Here is a 20,574-nt window from a genome sequence, read left to right as displayed (position 1 = left end):
GCATGTACAAACATATCCGAAGTGTACACGTCATCAAGGGTTTCCAAAGGTTTTCGAATCAATTATTGAATAATTCAATGCTTGTTCAAATTAGAGGTCTCATAAAACTTTTGATACACATCTAAATAATAAAAATATTGATATATCATCGAGAAAATTTATTCATTTGTTTGTTTTTAGTGGAGAACTCACGCTAAGTCGACACGGAGTAAGGTCTTTCATTTTTTTGCAAAAATAGTACAAATAAACCCAAATTAACATAGGCTACATTCGTTTTGGATACACGTGCTCTTCTTGAAATTTTTGAGATCGAGCAAACCGATTAAAATATTTCTTCACACACAGATGGCAGCACATATTTCACCCAAATGTGATTTAAATTCATTCACTTAAATGAGGAGCCAAAATTAAACGTTCGCGTTCTCTCTCTAGCTATCATATTATTTAAAAACGAACATAATGGTTTATGCCGAGAGTTGAGCAAACGCTTCGTATATTGCACACAGCTGATGCAAACTTTTCATAGCCTACGATTATTTCTTTAATGGCTAAATTTAGAGGTGCATCATTTATTCGGTAACGCTCTACTGCAAAACTCGATAAACTCAAATTATTTCTTTAAACGTTAACTATTAAGGTGCATTAGTTCGTTTTTTTCGAATTCAGTGTTCATTATACCTGGCCAAATCATATTGCAGTTTTTCAAAGAATCTGCCAAACCATGTGCTCGCAGACGACACTGTAAATTAAAAAAAAAACTGCCTGCGTACCTAAAAGGGTGTGTAATGCGTTTTAAAAGCTATACGGAGAAAATGATCTGGTCAAGCCGGGCATAACCGCTGGTAGGAGTAATAAAACAAAGAGGTCCACAATCTCTGTATTTGATGAATCTGTATCAAAATTAATATTTATGTCTTCTCGAAGGTGATGTATCTACAATATCATGTTTCTAGTCTGAAGTAAAACCTAATCAAATTCAGTGTTTTCATTATAGAAGGCATCTAACTTGGCTATTCCGGTTAGCAACGCTCACCTATCTGGCAGTCGCAATTTGAAAACCTGTCGACGTAGTTAGCCATATTGTCTGGTGATACGTTTTCATTCCGAGCTAACGTGAGCCAGAGCCTGAGCCATCAGAGTGCCTAAAAAAATCCCTCGTAAACGGGTTCATTCATTAATATCCCAAACGAATAAATTAGAGATGAAATTTATCTTCTAACATGTTTGAAATGAATACGCTCGCAACTACAAGCGTACATCCCGGGAGTTCCTGCTAATAGTGAACGCGGAATGAGAGTCTCGTATTTGAAAAGATCTGTCGTTGAAGATATTAATTTGGATTGCTAATATACTGGATTTGTGCTCTCCTAACCGACGCCGCATTGGGTTTCCTGCATGATTGCTGAAATTTTGGAAGCTTTTTGAATCGTCATAGACGAGGTAATGGATCCCGTTATCTAACTATCCGCGACACTTTTCGATCTTATGAGAACATCTCTAAAAGAAGTTTCCCATTTCCTTCATATGTCCTCTAGCCAAGCGCGTTGATGTCGTTGTTATAAGATTATTTGATGGTACCTATGAATGCTTCAGTTTCACATTAATTAGTATTTCATAAACCCAAGTTCAAGTTTGAGTTGAAACCTAGCCGGGTTTTTTTTCTCTTTTCCCCGAAAAATATCGACATTTCAACTGTTTACACAACGAGAAAAAATTCAGCAAGGACAAGAAACCCCACCGGAATCGTAGTTGTGCTCAAGGCAAAAAAAAAAGAAAACGATTCCACTCTCTCGGAAGGAAATAATATATTTTCTGTTGGATTCAACATCTCAAAGATATTTTAACGCATCATTCGGTAAATAAATACAGGAGCCTGGAGCGGCGGGAAAAAATCAGTACACTTATTTTCCGGACGAACCCTGTATTCCATTCCGTCACGGAGACAAGTGTTTGAACTGTCATTGAAAATAATGAAAACCACCAACAACCCAAATTATAAATAAAAAAACACATTCCCTTTGAAGAACCACGGGTCACCAGACCCTTGTCGTCCACCCACGCAATCGCCTCCGGATTCAGATGGCTCCGACGTTTCGGGCAGGATCGCTTTTAAGACGCTTTTATCCGTCCCCGAGGTACGTGTAGCTCTAGCCAAAAGGGGAAGAACAGGGGAACAAGATATCGGGAGGATGGTGAGAAAGATATGAGAGAAGGAGAGGCGAAGGAAAGAGGGGTTGAGTAGGGCTTGCGGACGAAGGGAAGTGGGAAATGTAGTTGATTGCCGTACGGCATAAAAAACTCGTAGCGCACAGACTACCTGTGTCCCCCTCTTCCTCACCGTCGTTACCTCTCACGTTCGAGCTGTCTCCTCCCGTCCCCTTTCCCCCTTTTTAAGTCCCTCTCGAAGGACTACTCCTTCCGTCACGCTTTGAAAAGCTCACATCCTCCCTCTCCGCCTCGCCGAAACGCTTCTTCCCCCACGCCCTTCCTCCCCCCTTTCCAATCGCCCTGCGGTCCCATTCTCTTCTCGAGCGAGACTCGACAACTCGCGCACACCGGATAGCAGAGAGCTCTTTCCCCCGCTGCAATTAACTTGCATTTCCTGGGAACCATAAAGGCTCCTTTTGGCGGAAATACTCAGAAAAGAAATGAAAATCGCAAAGCGTGCCGGCGTAGGTTTATTACCGTTCTTGGTAACCGCTCGCCATGGCCTCATTCTGTGCTATCTTTCTCTTTCCATCCCTATCTCAGGATTTGAAAGGAATGACGAGTAAAAGAGTCAGTGTTTGCTCATGGGCGTCTAAGGTGTCATCCTAGCAGGATTGTACAGTAAAATCATCGGAAATGAGATTTGGGCATTGAGTTCGCAAACCAAAGATTCCGTGATAATTTTCATTCGTGTCCTTTACTAAGTCTACTTACTCTGAAAGAAGACGGTATGAACAAGAATTAATGGGGAACAATGTTCACTGTTCATAGGGATTTTCAATGGGGATGCTGATTAGTAAGCATGGTAATCACTATATTCCTTAAAATATTTATCCAGAGAAACGTATTGGATGAATCTTTCTGATTTTCTGTCAGTTTTACAAAGTATTTCAAACTTTCTGCTCTGGTGTAGTAAGCCATCGACTCTTAATATCACCTTGAACACAATATTTCTACATCAAAATGGAACGTTTAAAAGTAAGTACGTAACTCTGAAGAACTAAGAGATCGATTGCTGCAGTTAATGACTTTCTGTAATCTATTACCTATATAAAATCCACTTATGGAGCGCTTTTTTATTTGGAAGGTTTTAACTCTCTGTAACCAGAATTCATTTAACCTTTCCTGAAAATAAGAAACTATTCCATATCCTAAATATCCCAACTTTGTTTTATCAAAGTTTTTTCTGGGTATTTTTATTACAAGGCTTAATTTGTGCTCGGGGGTTATTATTTTTTTATGGAAACGTACAGGTTAAGGTAGAATTTGGATAGGCGCACAGACTATCACCTATAAACATATGGGACTCACCTAAGATGACACACATGGATACAATAGCGTACAATAAACCCTTTTTTAATTCCGCATAGTTTATGCCTCCCTTCATCCCGTCCAACATACCTTTTCTTTTTTCTTCCCCTACCTCGCTCGCCTCCCCTAACTCTCCCCTCCATCACTAAAAAGCGCCCTAAATCCAATCTCCTTGCCTTCTTTGAATTTCTCCCAGCAACCCTCTATCCATGCCTAATACTTCCAGGCTTAATTTCCTTCTGCCCATTCTCCATTCTTCTTCGAATCACATCTAAAAGGCCTCCAATTGACGCTGATTATTCTACCTCAATGATCAAGTTTCCGCGCCATGCATAACTACGCCCCAATCAAATGTTTCACTAATCTTTTCATAAAATCTTTGAGCAGCTCCTTCCTCTTTTTCGAAGTTTCTTGGAATAACGCAATTATTCTCTCATGTATTTTCACTCCATCCAATGCTCACCATCTTACTCCAATACACTCCCACGATAGGTGAATTGTTCCACCTTCTCTGATTTAAATGACCTGTCATTCCTATTCTACGAAAAAAATTATTTTGTTTTTGTTTATTTCCATCCCAAAATTATCACACTGATTCACTAATGAATTTAACAATGATTACAATACGGTTCTTGACTTGTTAACTGAAGTTTGATCATCAGAAAATCAGACTGGTATTATTAATGCCCCACCTGCTTTCATCCCTACCTCCTCCTCTTCCCAATCCTCTTTTGCCACATACACCGCGAATACGTTGAAGAGCACGCGTGAGAATAGACTGCCCTGACTTACCCCCGCCCAGCATTGCCCATTCCGGACCTCCAACTGTTGGCAACACCTGCGCAGTCTACGACATGCGTATGCTTCGGGCAAGTCTCCCATTCCTTCCCCTATCTTACCCAAAAGTACATTAATCAATAATGGCCAACTATCAAAGGATTTCGAAATTGACTAACCGAACAAATCCAGGATGATTTTGGATAGTCGACAAAATTTATTTAAAAACAACTTTCGATTTTTTGAAATGAAAAGGGAAAATAATATTCCATATGGCTCTATGGAATAGAGCCATATGGAATCTTTTCCTCTTTAATCAGTCTAGGTTAAAATGAACAATAATTTGAATTTAAAGAGAAATGACTAAAAGAAAATAAAAACCTTAAGTGTCAAATATTCCAAGGAAAATAACACAAAAGCGAATGGGAGTTTTCAATGAGCCAAGACTGCAACTTATTACTGAGGCAAGGGATGATGTGAAGACTGATTTGAGCAGTACAAAAACGCGAGGCCATTTGAAAGTTCGAATAGTCTTGAGATAAGAATGAAAGAGCCCAACTGAAATGTGGAGGAAAGACAAAAAACCGTGAGAAAGGCCCGTGAATATAAATTGCAAATCGAAGAAGATAACTATATCCAGGACAGTGAAGTAATTGAAAACGAAAATTTTGTGAAATATTCCATGGAGGTATTTTGTAAATCGAAAATTCTTGAGTACATAGGGGAAAGGATTGCAATGGAAGTGAAAGAATGTATCATAATATATACAGAATAATACGAGAACCAAGTACTTGAAAATCAATCAGTTCTTAGATAGTTGTCTGGCATAAAATGTGTATATGTCATGGTCAATGATAAAATAAGAAAAGGTTTTTAATTTTGGCTTAGGAAAACGGATGGTAGACCATGATTCTTATGAAATCGATAGCTAAAAATTAAGAATTATTCTTCCTTTACTGTAAATCACGTCTGAGTTACTTAAATATTAACGATCAAGAGCGTTCTCATTTGTAACAACAGATAAAATTGAAAGTTTTAACACTATATTGATGCATGATTAAATTATTTATTAATATAAAAACCGGCTTTGAAGTTTATTTCCCAAGGACAATTGATTTTTTGTTTCAAGCATGTTCCTGACGCTGAAGTTATGATACAAAAAAATTCCCTTCTTCTGGGGTTAAAATTAATACATGTGAATACAAATTCAAATAAACCGCGGGAGATGCCGCAGCAGCAGCTTTTAACGGAGTCATCCGCGAAATGCGCATTCTCATAAAACAAATTTTGGACCATCTCCTCTCACTTATTAGAATTAAGTGATATTTATTTATAAAGAAATGCACGTTCAGTTATGAATGATCGATGCATACAATATTTCAGATGCAAAGTGGTATATAATTTATTGAGTTTGTAATCATCAGTTAGATGTACCGCGTTGTTATTAGTTGAGTATTTCTGATGATCATACCAAAGAAGCCAATAAAATGAGTACTTGCCGTCGGAAAAGAATGTTTTAGTAAGTATCTTCCATCACACATAGACAATTAATTATATATAAATATACAACAAGGCGCAGTATTATGGGAAATAAAACGCGTGTTACACTTGTTTACGTGCCTGAGAAATGGAAACTTTGAGATATATATAGATATATATATGCTTTCATAGACGTAACACAGAAGTGCCGAATAGTACAATACACAGTAACACATAATATAGAAACACAAAAAAAGAGAACACTCACACGTATTTTCCTGATATTTCGACGGAAACAATCCGTCTTCCTCTGAAGATATAGAAGTAATGAAGCATTCTTCCAAGAAGGAAGCATTACTTCTATATCTTCAGAGGAAGACGGATTGTTTCCGTCGAAATATCAGGAAAATACGTGTGAGTGTTCTCTTTTTTTGTGTTTCTATATTATGTGTTACTGTGTATTATATATATATATATATATATATATATATATATATATAACACAAATAGAATAGAATAGCAGCATTTAAAAGGACACTCACACGGTAAATTGTTCGAGCTTTCGGCCCTCTCAGAGGCCTTCTTCAAGAGAGTCTCTCTTGAAAAAGGCCTCTGAGAGGGCCGAAAGCTCTAACAATTTACCGTGTGAGTGTCCTTTTAAATGTTGCTATTCTATTCTATTTATGTTATATATATATACATATATATATATATATATATACTGCTAATCAAGTTTAAAAAATAACAAGTGATACACACAGACCTAGTCATCGGCAAATCCTATCCACGGATGGCTTACAATGTTATGACTTTGAATGGAGCATTGCGTGTCAAGAAATGGTGTACGTAAACTCGCGAGATGGGTGGCTTATTTTTAAAATAACAAACAGATGGAAACAGACAGAGAAAGCTCTAAATTCTAATGACGACTGCCTGACGTTCGAAGGTGATTTTTTAAATTTTCCAATTGCCAAGGGATAAGATGAATCAACGGATAAAGTTAGACTAGCCCTCTGTAAAAATATGTTGGGTCAGGGCCGAGCCTTTCTCGAAATATTTTAAATATACGCAAGTGGAAAGTTGATTTACACGAATATGAAAGAGCTAATGCTAAGTTCGTAAATACAAAACATGATCCCTTATATGGACAGTTTGTGTTTCAGCAAAGATTCCGGAAAGAGCAAGCGAATAAATTGCGTAGTTTTAGGTGTGATGTGGTGGAATTTGAATATAATAATAAACAATGGGCAGCACTTTTTCCCGAGATATTTATTCAATCCACTATTGGTTTTGATGTCTTACATCCTCTTCAGGTGATTTAGTACATCGAAACCGGTCATCGATTCAATAAATATCAAAGGAAAAAGTGCTACTATATGATCATTATTAAGAACGAGAGTGTTTGGATCTATTTCTGATAGACCGTCGATAGCTTATCAAGAACTCCAGATAAGACAAAGCAAGCCTTTTTCATCAACAACTCTTGACGATCAAGATGTCTCACTATCAAACTAGCAATAACATGTATGTTCCATGATCTTGCAAGGATGGATTAGAGGGAAATAGGACTGTAATTTCTCCATTCCTACTTGTCTTTGTCTTTCAATATAGGGGTTACATGAGCCATTTTCCAATCTCTGGGGACCTTGTGGTCTACTAGCAATTTCTTAAATATAATTTCTAAATACGGCGCAATTTCCGATGCTGGTTTATTAATTATACGAGAGGATATTTAATCGGGCCTGGAGGATCTATTAGACTTAATATTTTTCAGAAAACAGTCTATTCAATCAAATGACATTTCAATTTTGGACATCGGTTGGCGGGGATGATTTAGTGAACTATCGGAGGCATTTGGTGATACATTGGCTAAGACACTTTAAAATAAGGAATTTAATAAATTGGCCGTTTGAAAACGCTGGGTACTCTTTCGCCTTTAATATTTTTTAGTGAATCAACTGTTGACTTATTTCTCTGAACCACTCTGACGCACGACCAAAATACTTTCCGAGTCTCTTTCAAATTTTCCGCAAATCTTTTCCTTTTTAATTCGCTTAAAGCATTCCCGTAAATCCTTCTTGGCATTTGCCCTGGATATCTTGTAATCATGAGTGATCCTTATCTTTTATAAATTTACTGGGAATGAACTTGTTTCCTGCTTAGCGTGTGATGTCGAAGATGCGATTGCACGTATCCTCAATATTTCGGTGTTTACTCTCTTCATTATCATTATCAAATTGACTCTGTAACACGCATTTTAACCCAATAAAAGTAAAGTAAATTTTTCTTTTAAATTTCTTATATGGAACACCACATGGAAAAAAATTAGCATTTACTACTCTGCGGTCATTAATTAATTCAATATCTTCTATATTTAAGACTTTTTCTTGTACGTTCGTTGCTAGCAATTCAAAAATACTATCGTCTCTGGTTGGTAAAAGGAAAGATTGATGCATGAAGTTCAACCTAAAGGAATGTAAAGTGACTCGCAAGTACTCGTATCTTTGTCTTTATCCCCGTTTTAAAAGTGTATGTGCTCCAATAGAAGATGAGGCATTGAAATCTCCACCTATTATTGTTTCACGCTCGTTGTTTGGGATGAAAAAATTTTGAATTACTCATCTAGTTCTAGTATTGAGTTCTCTTTGTCGTCCGGTGGCCTGTAAAATGTGGATACAGTGATTCTTTTGGATTCAGGACTATTAATTGAGCAAAAAACGCTTTCCAAAAGGTTAACTGGAATTACATCAAACCTGCTGACTCAATAATTCTTTACTAAAGTGTTCACACCGGCCCTAATTCTTTTAACAATATCGTTTCTGTACACGGAAAAGGATTTTGGGAAAATTTCACCGTCGGCGATATCATTGATATCCGGCTTTCTGTTCCAATCATTATATATGTGCCTGTGGTTTGAATAAGGTGATGATATTCTGCAACTTTGTATTTAAATTTCAGCAAATAACTACTAATACAGATAATGTTCCCTTGACATAAGTTTGTGAGGGAATACTTATAAATTTGAAATCCGTCTATCGTAAGATGAGGCTGATATGTATGATACATTGTGTAGCAATAATTATCAATGCCACAAAATTCATGAAGAAAAACAATATAAGCCTATGAGGATAAAAAAGAAACTTGTCTCTTCCACGCAGCATCGAAACCATGGTCGTGAAATATTAAATCTTTATTGTGGAGGTGTAAAGTTTCTTTTTTACCTTCATAATGAAGGAATTCCACAAAGTTAAACCTGAAGCACAAGCCTACTTTAAATTAATTATAAATATCCTATCGAATTCTAGAATCAGTGTGACAGGTATGAGGCGTAAACAATCATATGAATATGAAGTAATGGGTATCTAAAAAAATAGGAAGGCGAAGATAAACATTAACATTAGGGGACGTAAACTAAAAGAGGCAGTTCAGTTTAGCTATTCAGGAAAAGTGTCACAAAAAGGTGGGTTAATTTAGAAGGGCATTAATAGAAGAATTTTGTTAATTAAATAAGATTTTACTAATATGCCGTATTTTATTACAGGAACTTATGTAAAGGTATAAAGAGAGGATTACAAAAATTTAATATGGAGCGTTGTTTTGTCTTGTTCGGAATTTTGAATGTGGTAGCAAGAGTATAGGCGTGGATTGAAGGCTTTGGAGATGTGAATAAAAAAATGGAGAAACTAAAATGAACGGAAAGGGTACAAACGATGAAATTAAAGGCATGGTAGGAGAAGAGAGTGCGCTGGAATAAATTTGAAGAAGGCGGGATACAGGATTTAAGAGATACTGAGAGGCATTATAGTGCTGAAGAGTGTAAAAGAGGAGAGAGTTCTTGGAAAGTTTGGTAGCGTGAGGAAACTAGCAGGCATTTTGGATTAATTTAAGTTATTGTGAAATATAGTATCAGCGAGATTAAGGATATTTTGTGTCATGTCACTCGGGTACTGCAGTGCGTACTGTCAATATCCATCAAAACATAGCCTACCCTGATTGACTACTTTTATCTTTATTCAGCATATCATTCGTATGTAACCTTAAAGAGTGAGTATCTTGAAGCCGAGGGCAAGAAAAAATTCTGAATGAATTAAAAAACCCTTATATAGTATTTAACCAATAGAGTTTATCTGAGACATAATGTTTGTTTACAAGTGAAAATCAATGCACAATAATGCAAACAGAATTTATTCGAGTTTTTATGGAGCATTGTTCCTGAGAGTACCGGTTGAGAAACACTAGTCTAGACGGCATTGACTCAACCCGTTTTTCTCTGTGACGCACGGGCGGCCTTCATTTCCCCTATCAAAGCTTCTTATATTCAAGTTCCTGTACTTTCCCTCGCCCGCGACATTGGACGTGACTCTCCTCATATGTGTATGACACACGCGTCTTGCGCACAGCGATATCTTGCACCACCACTCTAGTGCCCGCAAACTCCGCTACGGCATTGTGCGATCAACCGTCACAGTTTCCTCTATCAAATAATTTATTCATTCGTCTTTGAATTGCTTTATATCGAAAGAAATTTATTTATTCTAACGGCAATTACATGGCCCAAAAACATTCAGCTTCAGGAGACCGTTTTGAACCACTTTAATTGAGAGTGGAGATTGTAATGAGGTCACTATCGTGAGCCAATTGGACCATTCGAGCGGCCGCAATACACTCATAACAGTTGGTTATGCATGTTGGGCATGTATGGTTGTGAGGAAGTAAAAATTACTTTCAGGTGGTTTGAAAACTAAATGAAATTGAAAATACTATAACTATTAATTTGTCATTCCCGGGGAATTTGAGGAAATGTCCTACACTTTAATCAGGCATATTTATATAAGAAAAATTATTGAATAGTTAAAAAAAAACTGCAGCGATCGACGACCTAAAGCATGATTTGGTAATTAGGGGTAGATCCAACCAAATGCTAACTGCTAAAATGTCATAGCCTTCATTAAAATCTATCAAGCGATGCCCAAATGCTATTGGTCACATTTTGTTTGTACTAAATGGTGATGACTTTTTAGTAATTTTAATTGCACCTCATTTTTAAGCATGGATAATCTGTAAAAACGAACGTTAATAAAATACATCATCATTACTTTGCTCATTACTCATTATGACGTGTTTACTTTCAATTAATTGAGGACATTAAATATGGAATACGTAATTCTTCACAAAAACGGAATTCCTCCAGTTTGATATTAACAGAAGCATATTTAGATAGAAATGAGATATTTCTGCATTTATAAATGTAATCTGTCAAATTATTAGATTGTATACCTCTCCAGAGCATCTAAAAATATCCATTTGCCAACTGTCATCAAGTTACCACAAATGTCTAATTATATCCATTTTGCGAAAGAAACTTTAGCAGATAGTTGCATCGAACAAATATCATGTTTGACTCTTATCTTTGCAGCGAATATTTTAGGTAATATCTATATGATATAATAAACTAAGGACTATTCAGTAGAGGGATATATCTCTTCCACGGAGCATAAAATTATGCTTAAATAAGTGGACCCCTATTATTTTAAAGGGAAAATTGTGTGACTGTTTGGACTCCCTTGGTTTTCATAGCAAGAGTCTTTGTTCATGATGACCAACTCCTGGATTGGAATCACGCTAAGAAACCAATGACTCATCCACAGAGGACGTGAAGGAAATGTGTTAAGTGACGAAATTTTTTAGGAACGACTGCTACGGGTAGAAGAATAAAGAAAAAAATAAGTCACAGTTTCACTTGACATTGGTGAATAAGAAAACTTTTGTGAAAGAGAGATGAGTCTCCGATAACTAGTAAACAGGAAACACAAAATGCAAGAGAACAATGTCTATCATATGACGTGTAGAAAAGAATTTAAGGGGCCCTCTACTGAATTGCTCAACGACTTGGCCAACAAAGCAAAATAAAACTTATCAATCTGAGTTCAAGGCCCACCAATCGAATTGAAATTCATTTAAAGCTATGACGACTTGAAATGTGTGCTTAAGAGTTTTAAAATGAAGCTTCAGGCAACTCTTGATCGGCAGTTTTATAATTGAAATCACTCAAAAAAAGAAAGTAACGCAATCAAAGTTACCGATCATCCCAAAGAAAAGATTTTACCGTAGACACGCTCACATGAGGCTAATCCACAGCACCACCATTCTTGACCGTGGGAAATAAATACTGAAGTATGCTGAAAGAGAGAGAGAGAAAGAGGAAATTTAAAATAGCGATTGTAATGTTTAAGGATAATGAGGAAATTAGATATGCAAGGAAAAACTAAACGACACCTGGGTTTCTGGTGGAAAGCGTGCTTCTCAGCTAATTTCAAGGTTGTAAGTTCGACCGCTTCCATTTTTTAATACGATATTATCAAGAAAAGGAGTACAAATGTAACATATATATATATATATATATATATATATATATATATATATATATATATATATATATATATATATATATAGCAATAATTTTTTCATGAATGCTGGGAATTAATTGAAGTTATAATTTTAATAGAATAATGAATTAGATTCAAGAATTAGCTACTGGGGTATCAGTTTCTATTTAGCAGGTGAAACCAAGCTTGCTTTTAAACCTTGCGTCTGTGAGCCTTTCCTTCTCAAAGATTCACGGCATTTATTGTGGTGTTATCGTTGACAGTTTGTAACGATTGATAAATGCAAGAACCAAAATTACTTTGCGCTGTGGCATCATCATGTTTAGTCATCAATTTCATTTTTGTATGACTTCTCACTAAATAATTCTCAGTCAGCATCTCGTTTATTTCATCAACCCGCCGTCTTTTACCTTTTACACAGGACGAAACAAATATTTTTCAGAATATCATGACGCAGTAGATGCCTCGCATTCGGAATGAAAAGATTACTCGAATGATTTCCGTTGTATTTGAGAAATAAATTGATTAAAGCAATTCTTTCGTACTCAATCGGCGTGCTTATTCACGATCCGCGTTTAGATTCAATTCTTATCCGCTAGACTGAAACTCCATTACTGCCGCCTACTTCCTTGTAGGGCTGTATCAGGAAATAGACATAAAGGTAAAGGCTAGAAGTGGCTTCTATAGAACATATAGGGAAAACGTGGGGAGGCGAGGATTTCTCCCACACAATCTTTACATTCATCACCATTCTTGCATGGGAAGGTGTCTTCGATATTTGCGAAATAGGTCTCAGTAATATAACATATTCGGAGACCACCAGACCTAACTGCTATCATGAGAGTCAAGATCGTGAAACCACCTGTCTGGTATTCTGACTCCTTCCTTGCCGCCGAAAGATATCTTCCAATCAAGGCGTGCCCCTCGTTTCATTCCGAGGATCAACGATGAGTATTCGGAGAAAACCTTAGGGCGGAGGCATTGGAAACCAATAATAGAACGGCGAGCATCTGACAGTAGCAGTGAGGTACGAATATGAGCCCAGCGTCGTGTATACACCTTACCTGGCACACTCTCTCATACGGGCGTTGGCTTGCCTCTGGTTGAGTCACCTCGTCATCTCCGAGTCTACGAAAGGTCAAGGGAAAATTTAGCGCGGACCTCTAAAAATGCGGTTGACTCACACATACGAGTGGAGAGCGACTCTTCTTGCCTTTGCCTTTCCTTTCGGGCGAGGCAGAAGAAGGGAAAGGAGGAGGCGGGTCGATGAGGAGGAAGAGGAGAGGAAGGAGAAAAAAAGAGAAAGAATAGACCGGGAGTTCCTCACAGGGAGTTTGCCGAGTCTGTCTGGCGGTGTGGAAGTGTGAGTGGGGTGGGGAGGACGCAAGTGTGGGATGGGGGTGGGGTGAGATGAGGCAGCCTGCATGTCTGCTCGGATCGGAAACTCTGGACGCCTCCGCTTATACTCCCCCGCCAACATCCACCCCCTTCTTTTCTCCCCTCCCCATTCCCGCAGGAAAAGTACACGCGCAGACTGCAGGCCGGGGCAATCCCGCGCCCCCCTCCACTGTCCTCTCCGCCACGCCCTCTCCCACATCGCTACGTCACGATCAGAGCGCGTCACTGGAGCCGCACTCTCTTCCCAGACGTACCGGAAATTCCCCCGATACCTCCACCCGCCCGGACCGCCTTCCCGGGGGATGGAATCCGCCCAGGTATCGGACCCGAGGTTTCCGGTCCGTCGTTCTTCCTCGTCTGCTCTTGGATGAGGGCTCCTGGAGAACGGGTGGACTCCTCTCTGGTCGTCCGGGAGTTCGCCCAGAATTCGCCGTCTTCTCGAATTCTAGGTGGCTTTGATGCCATCATCAATATGCCGAGAATGTGAGAACTTTCTCCCGGCGGATTTGGGTCGTCGGTTAAATTCGTAGCGAGATACTAATTCGTTTATAACCCCGCGATCTTTCTTCTCCTTCGCTACACTTTCCTCGAACCTCCTCTTCGCCAACCAGGGGCGTAGCCATGAATCAGTCGAAGAGAAATGTGGGGGAGTGATTATGTGTGAGTGGGTGCCTATGTTTATCAAGTTATTTTCAACCGTCAGAATTTTGCAATAAATCCATCGTTTCATGCGAAAACATACGTACAGACGTTTGAAACTTCCTTAAAAGCTCGAATTTATTAGGGGAATTGATATGAGTCTAAGATTATTTGATCGTTGGGCACCAAGTAGTAATGACGGAATTCTCCTAATTGGGATAGGCACATTTCAAACTATCCACTGATGGGGAAGGGATCCCTCCCAATCCCTCTTTCCCTCCCTTCTATAAATAAAAAAAATCCGAATCGGTTTTCGATTTCATATAATATTTTCAATAAATGCAGTCGTAACTTGAATATTTTGTATCCCCAATTCGCTCAATGGAGGCCCCCATAAAATAGAATAAGCTGTATTACTGCATTCGCCATTCTTTCGCAGGAAATTGAAAATTCGGATTAGAAACCATTAAAGAATCATTTCAAGGGATACAAAAATTGAATATGCTCCTAAATTTCACCTCCTTGTTGATAAAATCGCTTATTTCATTTGAGGACATTCGATTTTCAAATTTTAGAGACCTCTAGAATGTCAATGTTTAAATAAGGTGACCCATAAAACTACGGCGAGGAGAGATTTATTTGGGATCTACGCGCACAATACATGCATACAAATGGTAACACTTGTATATGATTATTTGTTCCTTAAAAATAGCAAATCCTAGAACGCGAATCCTAATATTTCATACACCAACGGTCATCGTCAGTAGACCATCATTCCAAAGGTTGGTTAAATCCCCATATCCACTTTCCAGCTCCCTGATGATTCTCCAATACTAGATAGATGGCTCACCCGTCACAATCTCTCTTCATTTGGCCTAAGAATTTATGTCTTCCTCGAGGCATCCCTTTCTCTATTTTCCTCTTAACGTGTTTCTTTCAAGTGCTTGACTCTGTAACTCACGGTTCTCCTCTACCTTCTGCTTCTTCTTTCATTAATAGCACATGAAATCAACTTTTCCTCCTCTATACTTCTCTACTATACCTTGCCTTTCATTTTAATTTGAAAATTTGTTCTTCAGCATCCACCAGACTAACTAGTGCAGTCAGGAATTTTTTTATTGACTTTTTCCGAAATCAATTAATCTTTTTTTATATTTGAAATCTAGAATCCGTCCAGCGTGATTTCAGACATAGATTCATCAACTTATAATTTAATTTCTTAAGTACTCAGCTGTAGTGGATGATATATTTTTAATTGATTATCTGTACGAATTTTTAAAGTGAAAACGGATGGTCGGCCTCTTATTCAAACTCCCGGTCGGACGGAGCGTTTTTGGTTCGAAATAGAGGAACGGAGGAAACACTAAAATGTCATGATGGTAGTTCATTGATAAAACCCTTTCATGTATATATATATATATATATATATATATATATATATATATATATTTAATACTTTCGTAGACGTAACATGGAAGTGCCGAATAGTACAATACACAGTAACACACAATATAGAAACACAAAAAAAGAAGAACACTCACACGTTATTTCTTGATATTTCGACGGAAACAATCCGTCTTCATCTGAAGATATAGAAGTAATATATATATATATATATATATATATATATATATATATATATATATATATATATATATATATATATATATATAACGTATGCACATGGACACTCGTATACATGCATTCAAAATTGTTAATCTCTAATTCGTTAATTATTCCATTAAAAATCCCGTGTTCTCTCTGAAATAGCACAAACCGTGGAATACGCCATATGAAACATTCACCATTACCTTCACTCAGTGTCACCATTGTAAATTGACTAAGCTCACTAGGAGGAACTAAAAAATATATAATATTTATTAAGATTTATCAATCCGAGAGTCATGAAAGTTCAAATATGAGCAAATTGGTAGCACGAGTCATTATCATTAAATATTGTAATTCTTATATAACATAGTATTGAGCAATTAATTATTTTATACGACAAAGGCTTAAGGACATGCATACAAACTGCCGAGGAGAGTCATAATTATAATGAAAAACTGACAATGGAGACCCAACATTGAGGAGATAGATACTAGTGGAAAATTATGAAGACAAGAGCCACATATTTCATGGGAATTTCCTAATAGTTGAATCTTTATCAAAGAATGGGTTATTTTGGGTAGCTGAAAATCATTTTTACTCGCGCACCCCTCCCTAGCATAGAGCCCTTCACTAGACGGTGTAGTATGTATATGAAAGTTAAATTTCCAGGAGTAGAAACAGAGAACATAATAGGCAACATGCATAAACCACATATCCTCGTCCTTTAATTTTCATCAGCGACCACATATTTTCATTCTTAATACCGCAATTTTGAATGAGTTTTTTTCTTCTGAATATCTCTCAAAAATCTTGAAATTTTAAAACTTTAGCCAGCAAACTACTACCTATAAAATAGGCTTTAAGTTAACTTAATTATGTTAAAATTTACGTAAACAGGTTTCAAGATATTAGTTTCACAACGCGGGTTTTACAATTTAGATATATTAATACTATGAAATATGATATTATATTGAACGTAGTTTCTCCATTATGCATATAACAAATATGTGTTAGTAAAGAGTTAAATTAGCATTTGGCGTAAAATGGGGCCAGTATCTTGACAAGACTATTCAGACCAAGCCGCTTGATATATTTGTTACGAAGTTCAAGAAGGGAGCGCACGCTGCACGCAATTGATCCGTAAGGCTGACTCACTCACGGCCTCGTTTCTTTATTCTAGTTGCATCATCCTTGCATGTTAATCTAGCTAATATCGGGCGCAAGCTCCGCCTTACAGATTTTCCTCGCGCTGAATGTAAATCTCAGACTGAAATAAATAAAAGTAAGTGCTAATCAACACTTGATCCAATCTGCAATCATTTAATCAACGATCATTTAATTTTCGAGGGTATTTTTCTTCAGGGCAGATACGGATGAGATTGGTCGGAGTCTTGCTCAAAAGTGACTACGCATCAACGCGAAAATTAAAGATATAGGGACAAATTGACGCCAAAACCACAGGGCAGAAACTGCGTCAGTTTCCCCAAAACAAATCGTTTGTCGATTTGAGTGCAATGACATTTGACGTAACGGGTCTGGCCATTTCAGGAATGACTGAGACCTATGGTCACTGTGAATGATAAATTTTATGTTAGCCCTATACCAAATGAATTGACCTTTCTCTTGCCCATTCCATGTTGTTTTAAATTTAAACACATTACTGTAACTCGGAAAAACGTTACCGAATGAACTCACCGACAGCCATTTTATTGTGTTGATTTCTACTAAATACTAATCAGCTCTTCATAGGAAACTGGCGAAATTATCTATTCCAGGAATCGCTTTTCGAGAGGAAAGATAAAATTTTCAACGGAAACCTTCGAAACCTAAATTACTCGAGTAATCTAATCTATGGAGCGTTCAGCGGAAGGCTAACTACTAAACGTATGGACCTTACAACTCCAGGGCTTAATGGAATCGACAAATGGAAAACAGGAAGAATTTCCTTCAATGTCAGCAATTTACCCGTTTTGCACTGGGCAAATAAAAAATAATAACTATAATAATTGAGCGTATACACTCTTAGTTTTTTATTGTCTATCTGGAAGCATTAAATATACACGGGCTGGGAAAAAATTAAATAGGAACTCGGTTGATTACACCATGTAGAGGGCAAATGTTTAGTTTCTCAACAGATGATATTTTTAGAGCATTAATTCTATAAGTGGTCGCCTGAGGGCCAGCGAAAGTCAGCGAGTCATTTGATTCCTACATATAGCGAGATGCTAGGGAAAAGTGCTGAATTTCTTCAATGGAAATATTTAAATAAGCATTAATTTTTGTTAAAATACTGAGCGAATTTAAAGTTTTTCTATATTATTCCCTATGTAAAATTATAAAAATTAAAAATGTATTGAATCAGATGTCACTACATCCAAATGATGGCGATACTATATACGCCTCGTCCAGGCCACCTGGATGAAATAACCAAACCGCCCGATCCGGATGACCTCACCTCAGCTCACCTTTGTACATGGTTCTTCTGATATTTTCGGCACTTGAAATTTCTCTACAACCTCACAAGGATCCTCCTTGGATCACCTATCCATGGTCCTGTTAATGTCTCTATCAGTTCAATATTCAGATTGCTATACATTTTCTCCCTACTTTCTTGGCAACGTTCTCCATTTCCTTCCTTCGTTTCTGCATAAGCATTTCTCAGTTCATCCAAGTGACCTTAATTATCATATTCTTCCCCATTCATATTGCTTCCTTTCCTCCTCTTTCTATCCTTTTTTTTAAAATCCGCTCACCTTTCCCCAACCGTTGCCACTCACCTATCTCCATTTATATAAATACTATTTCTTGGTACGCCTTCATTTTTTACTCCGTTAAACCTTCGGAAATCCACTTCGTCACTCGTCCAATCGTTTTAATTCTTTTAATTTTAAAGTGCATTTCATGGCAATAAAATTATAATCCAAAGCTAACACCGCCCTCGGGCGTACCCTAATTGAACATACAAACTATTTCTTCCTTCAGGTTACACTATTGCATAAACTTTCACAAGTCCATCACCACTTTGCCGACAAGTTTGCAAATGTCACATTTGTAAACTTGTCGGCGCGTACAACTTTCATTAACAAATTACCACTAGATTTTTCGGTCCTGCTTTTATTTAAACCAATAGATTCACCCACATATTTTATAATAAACACTCTTCTCCTTAGTTTCCTAATCAGCACTTCGACCACTTCAGATTGATTCTCCCTCCTCTCATAACTCACTCTTAATCTCTCCGGTAATCCCCAAACTTAACATACTTGTACGTACGTGTATTATATACCTCCATCATACATATCTCTCTTATTTAATTACTACCATCCCTGCAATCATCATTTTCCTAAAATTTCTAGTAAGAATCCTAACCGTTGAAGCTCTCGTCTCATTCATCTTTCCCGCTGCCTTCTGCAAGGTTGTGTAAGGATTTTATGTGATGACGACTGAGGAGGCCTTGCTTTCCCCCAGTCCAGTGGGCCGAGTCTTAGTTGCCAGGATTAGTTTCCTCTATGTGTTCGCGAATATGTATCATGGGAATGATAATTGAGGTGGTTTTCTGCTACCTTTATTAATAGCGTTCTAATGTGACACGTTCACTGGCATTTCCGACAAACTGGGACGACGTCTTTGCCGCAACTTCACAGAGGAACAGACGCTGAAAGGATTTGCCTTTCGTCTGGCACCTACCTTCGACCTTTCTGGCATAGGTAACCCTCAAAGAGGTATTTTTCATTTCCCCCGACAGTGCAGCTTTAGGAGTGAGCGGCACAAGTAAGCCCTTCAAAGGTCGTAGTCAATGCGTGTATGCATATGTGTGCGTGCGAACATGTATGTATGCATGATATATAAATAATCATGGTAGTTATTTCATTCGAATATTTCTCCTGAACAAGATGCTTATATATACGACGAAACTTAAAAACTACGAGGGTCGGGTTTTATTTTGTGACTGTTTAAATAAATGCAAGTAAGTAAATAAATTCGCATAGGAACATGCAGTTTTTGATGCTGCAGGATAATAAACAAAGTGTATTTGATGTGAAGGAAAAACATATTCTTCTTTTAATTATTCATTCTGCACTCAATATAATGCATTACGATTCAATTAACGGTAAACTGAATATAAAATTCCCCATAAGTAAACCCTCGCCATCTGCATTTTTAATAATCCTCTAATATTTACACTTCATGCGGACAACATCCTATTTAATGGGCGTGGTCAGGCAATACTGATTTTATTATTTGATTTAAAGAGCTCTAACGATTTGGACCTCGCAAATTGTTTCACAATATTATAAAATTTTAAAAATTGATTAAATAATAATTAAGCATAGCTAATTAAAATTTGTATCGCATTTTCATTCCACTGAATAATTCTTAAATGCACTCAACCGATTCATAATGAATATATGAGTGGGCATCAGTCAGTTTCGGCGTTGATTAATTACTTACAAGATACATTAATTATAAATATAATTTTTTAATTTTTCATTGAAATCAAAGGGCTGCGGTTAAAAGAGTTCTACAGAAACAGAAAGATCGACTAATCCATGGATGAATAATTTATCGTGTGGCCCGATTGACGTAAATCAAGCAAAGAATTTCCTCACCTATGCTTGATTTTATACAAAAACTTTAATTGGCCTGTACATTCATTATCTGCATTATATGCGAATATTTTTTTATTTAAGTTTTGTCATGAGAAAAATTTTTATTATGTTCAGTGCATATAGCCATATCACACTCAAGTAATACCACGGATGAATTA

Source organism: Hetaerina americana, unplaced genomic scaffold (genome assembly GCF_022747635.1).
Source record: "Hetaerina americana unplaced genomic scaffold, ioHetAmer1.1.p SCAF_3, whole genome shotgun sequence".
NCBI lineage: Eukaryota > Metazoa > Arthropoda > Insecta > Odonata > Calopterygidae > Hetaerina > Hetaerina americana.
This window is presented reverse-complemented; position numbering follows the sequence as displayed.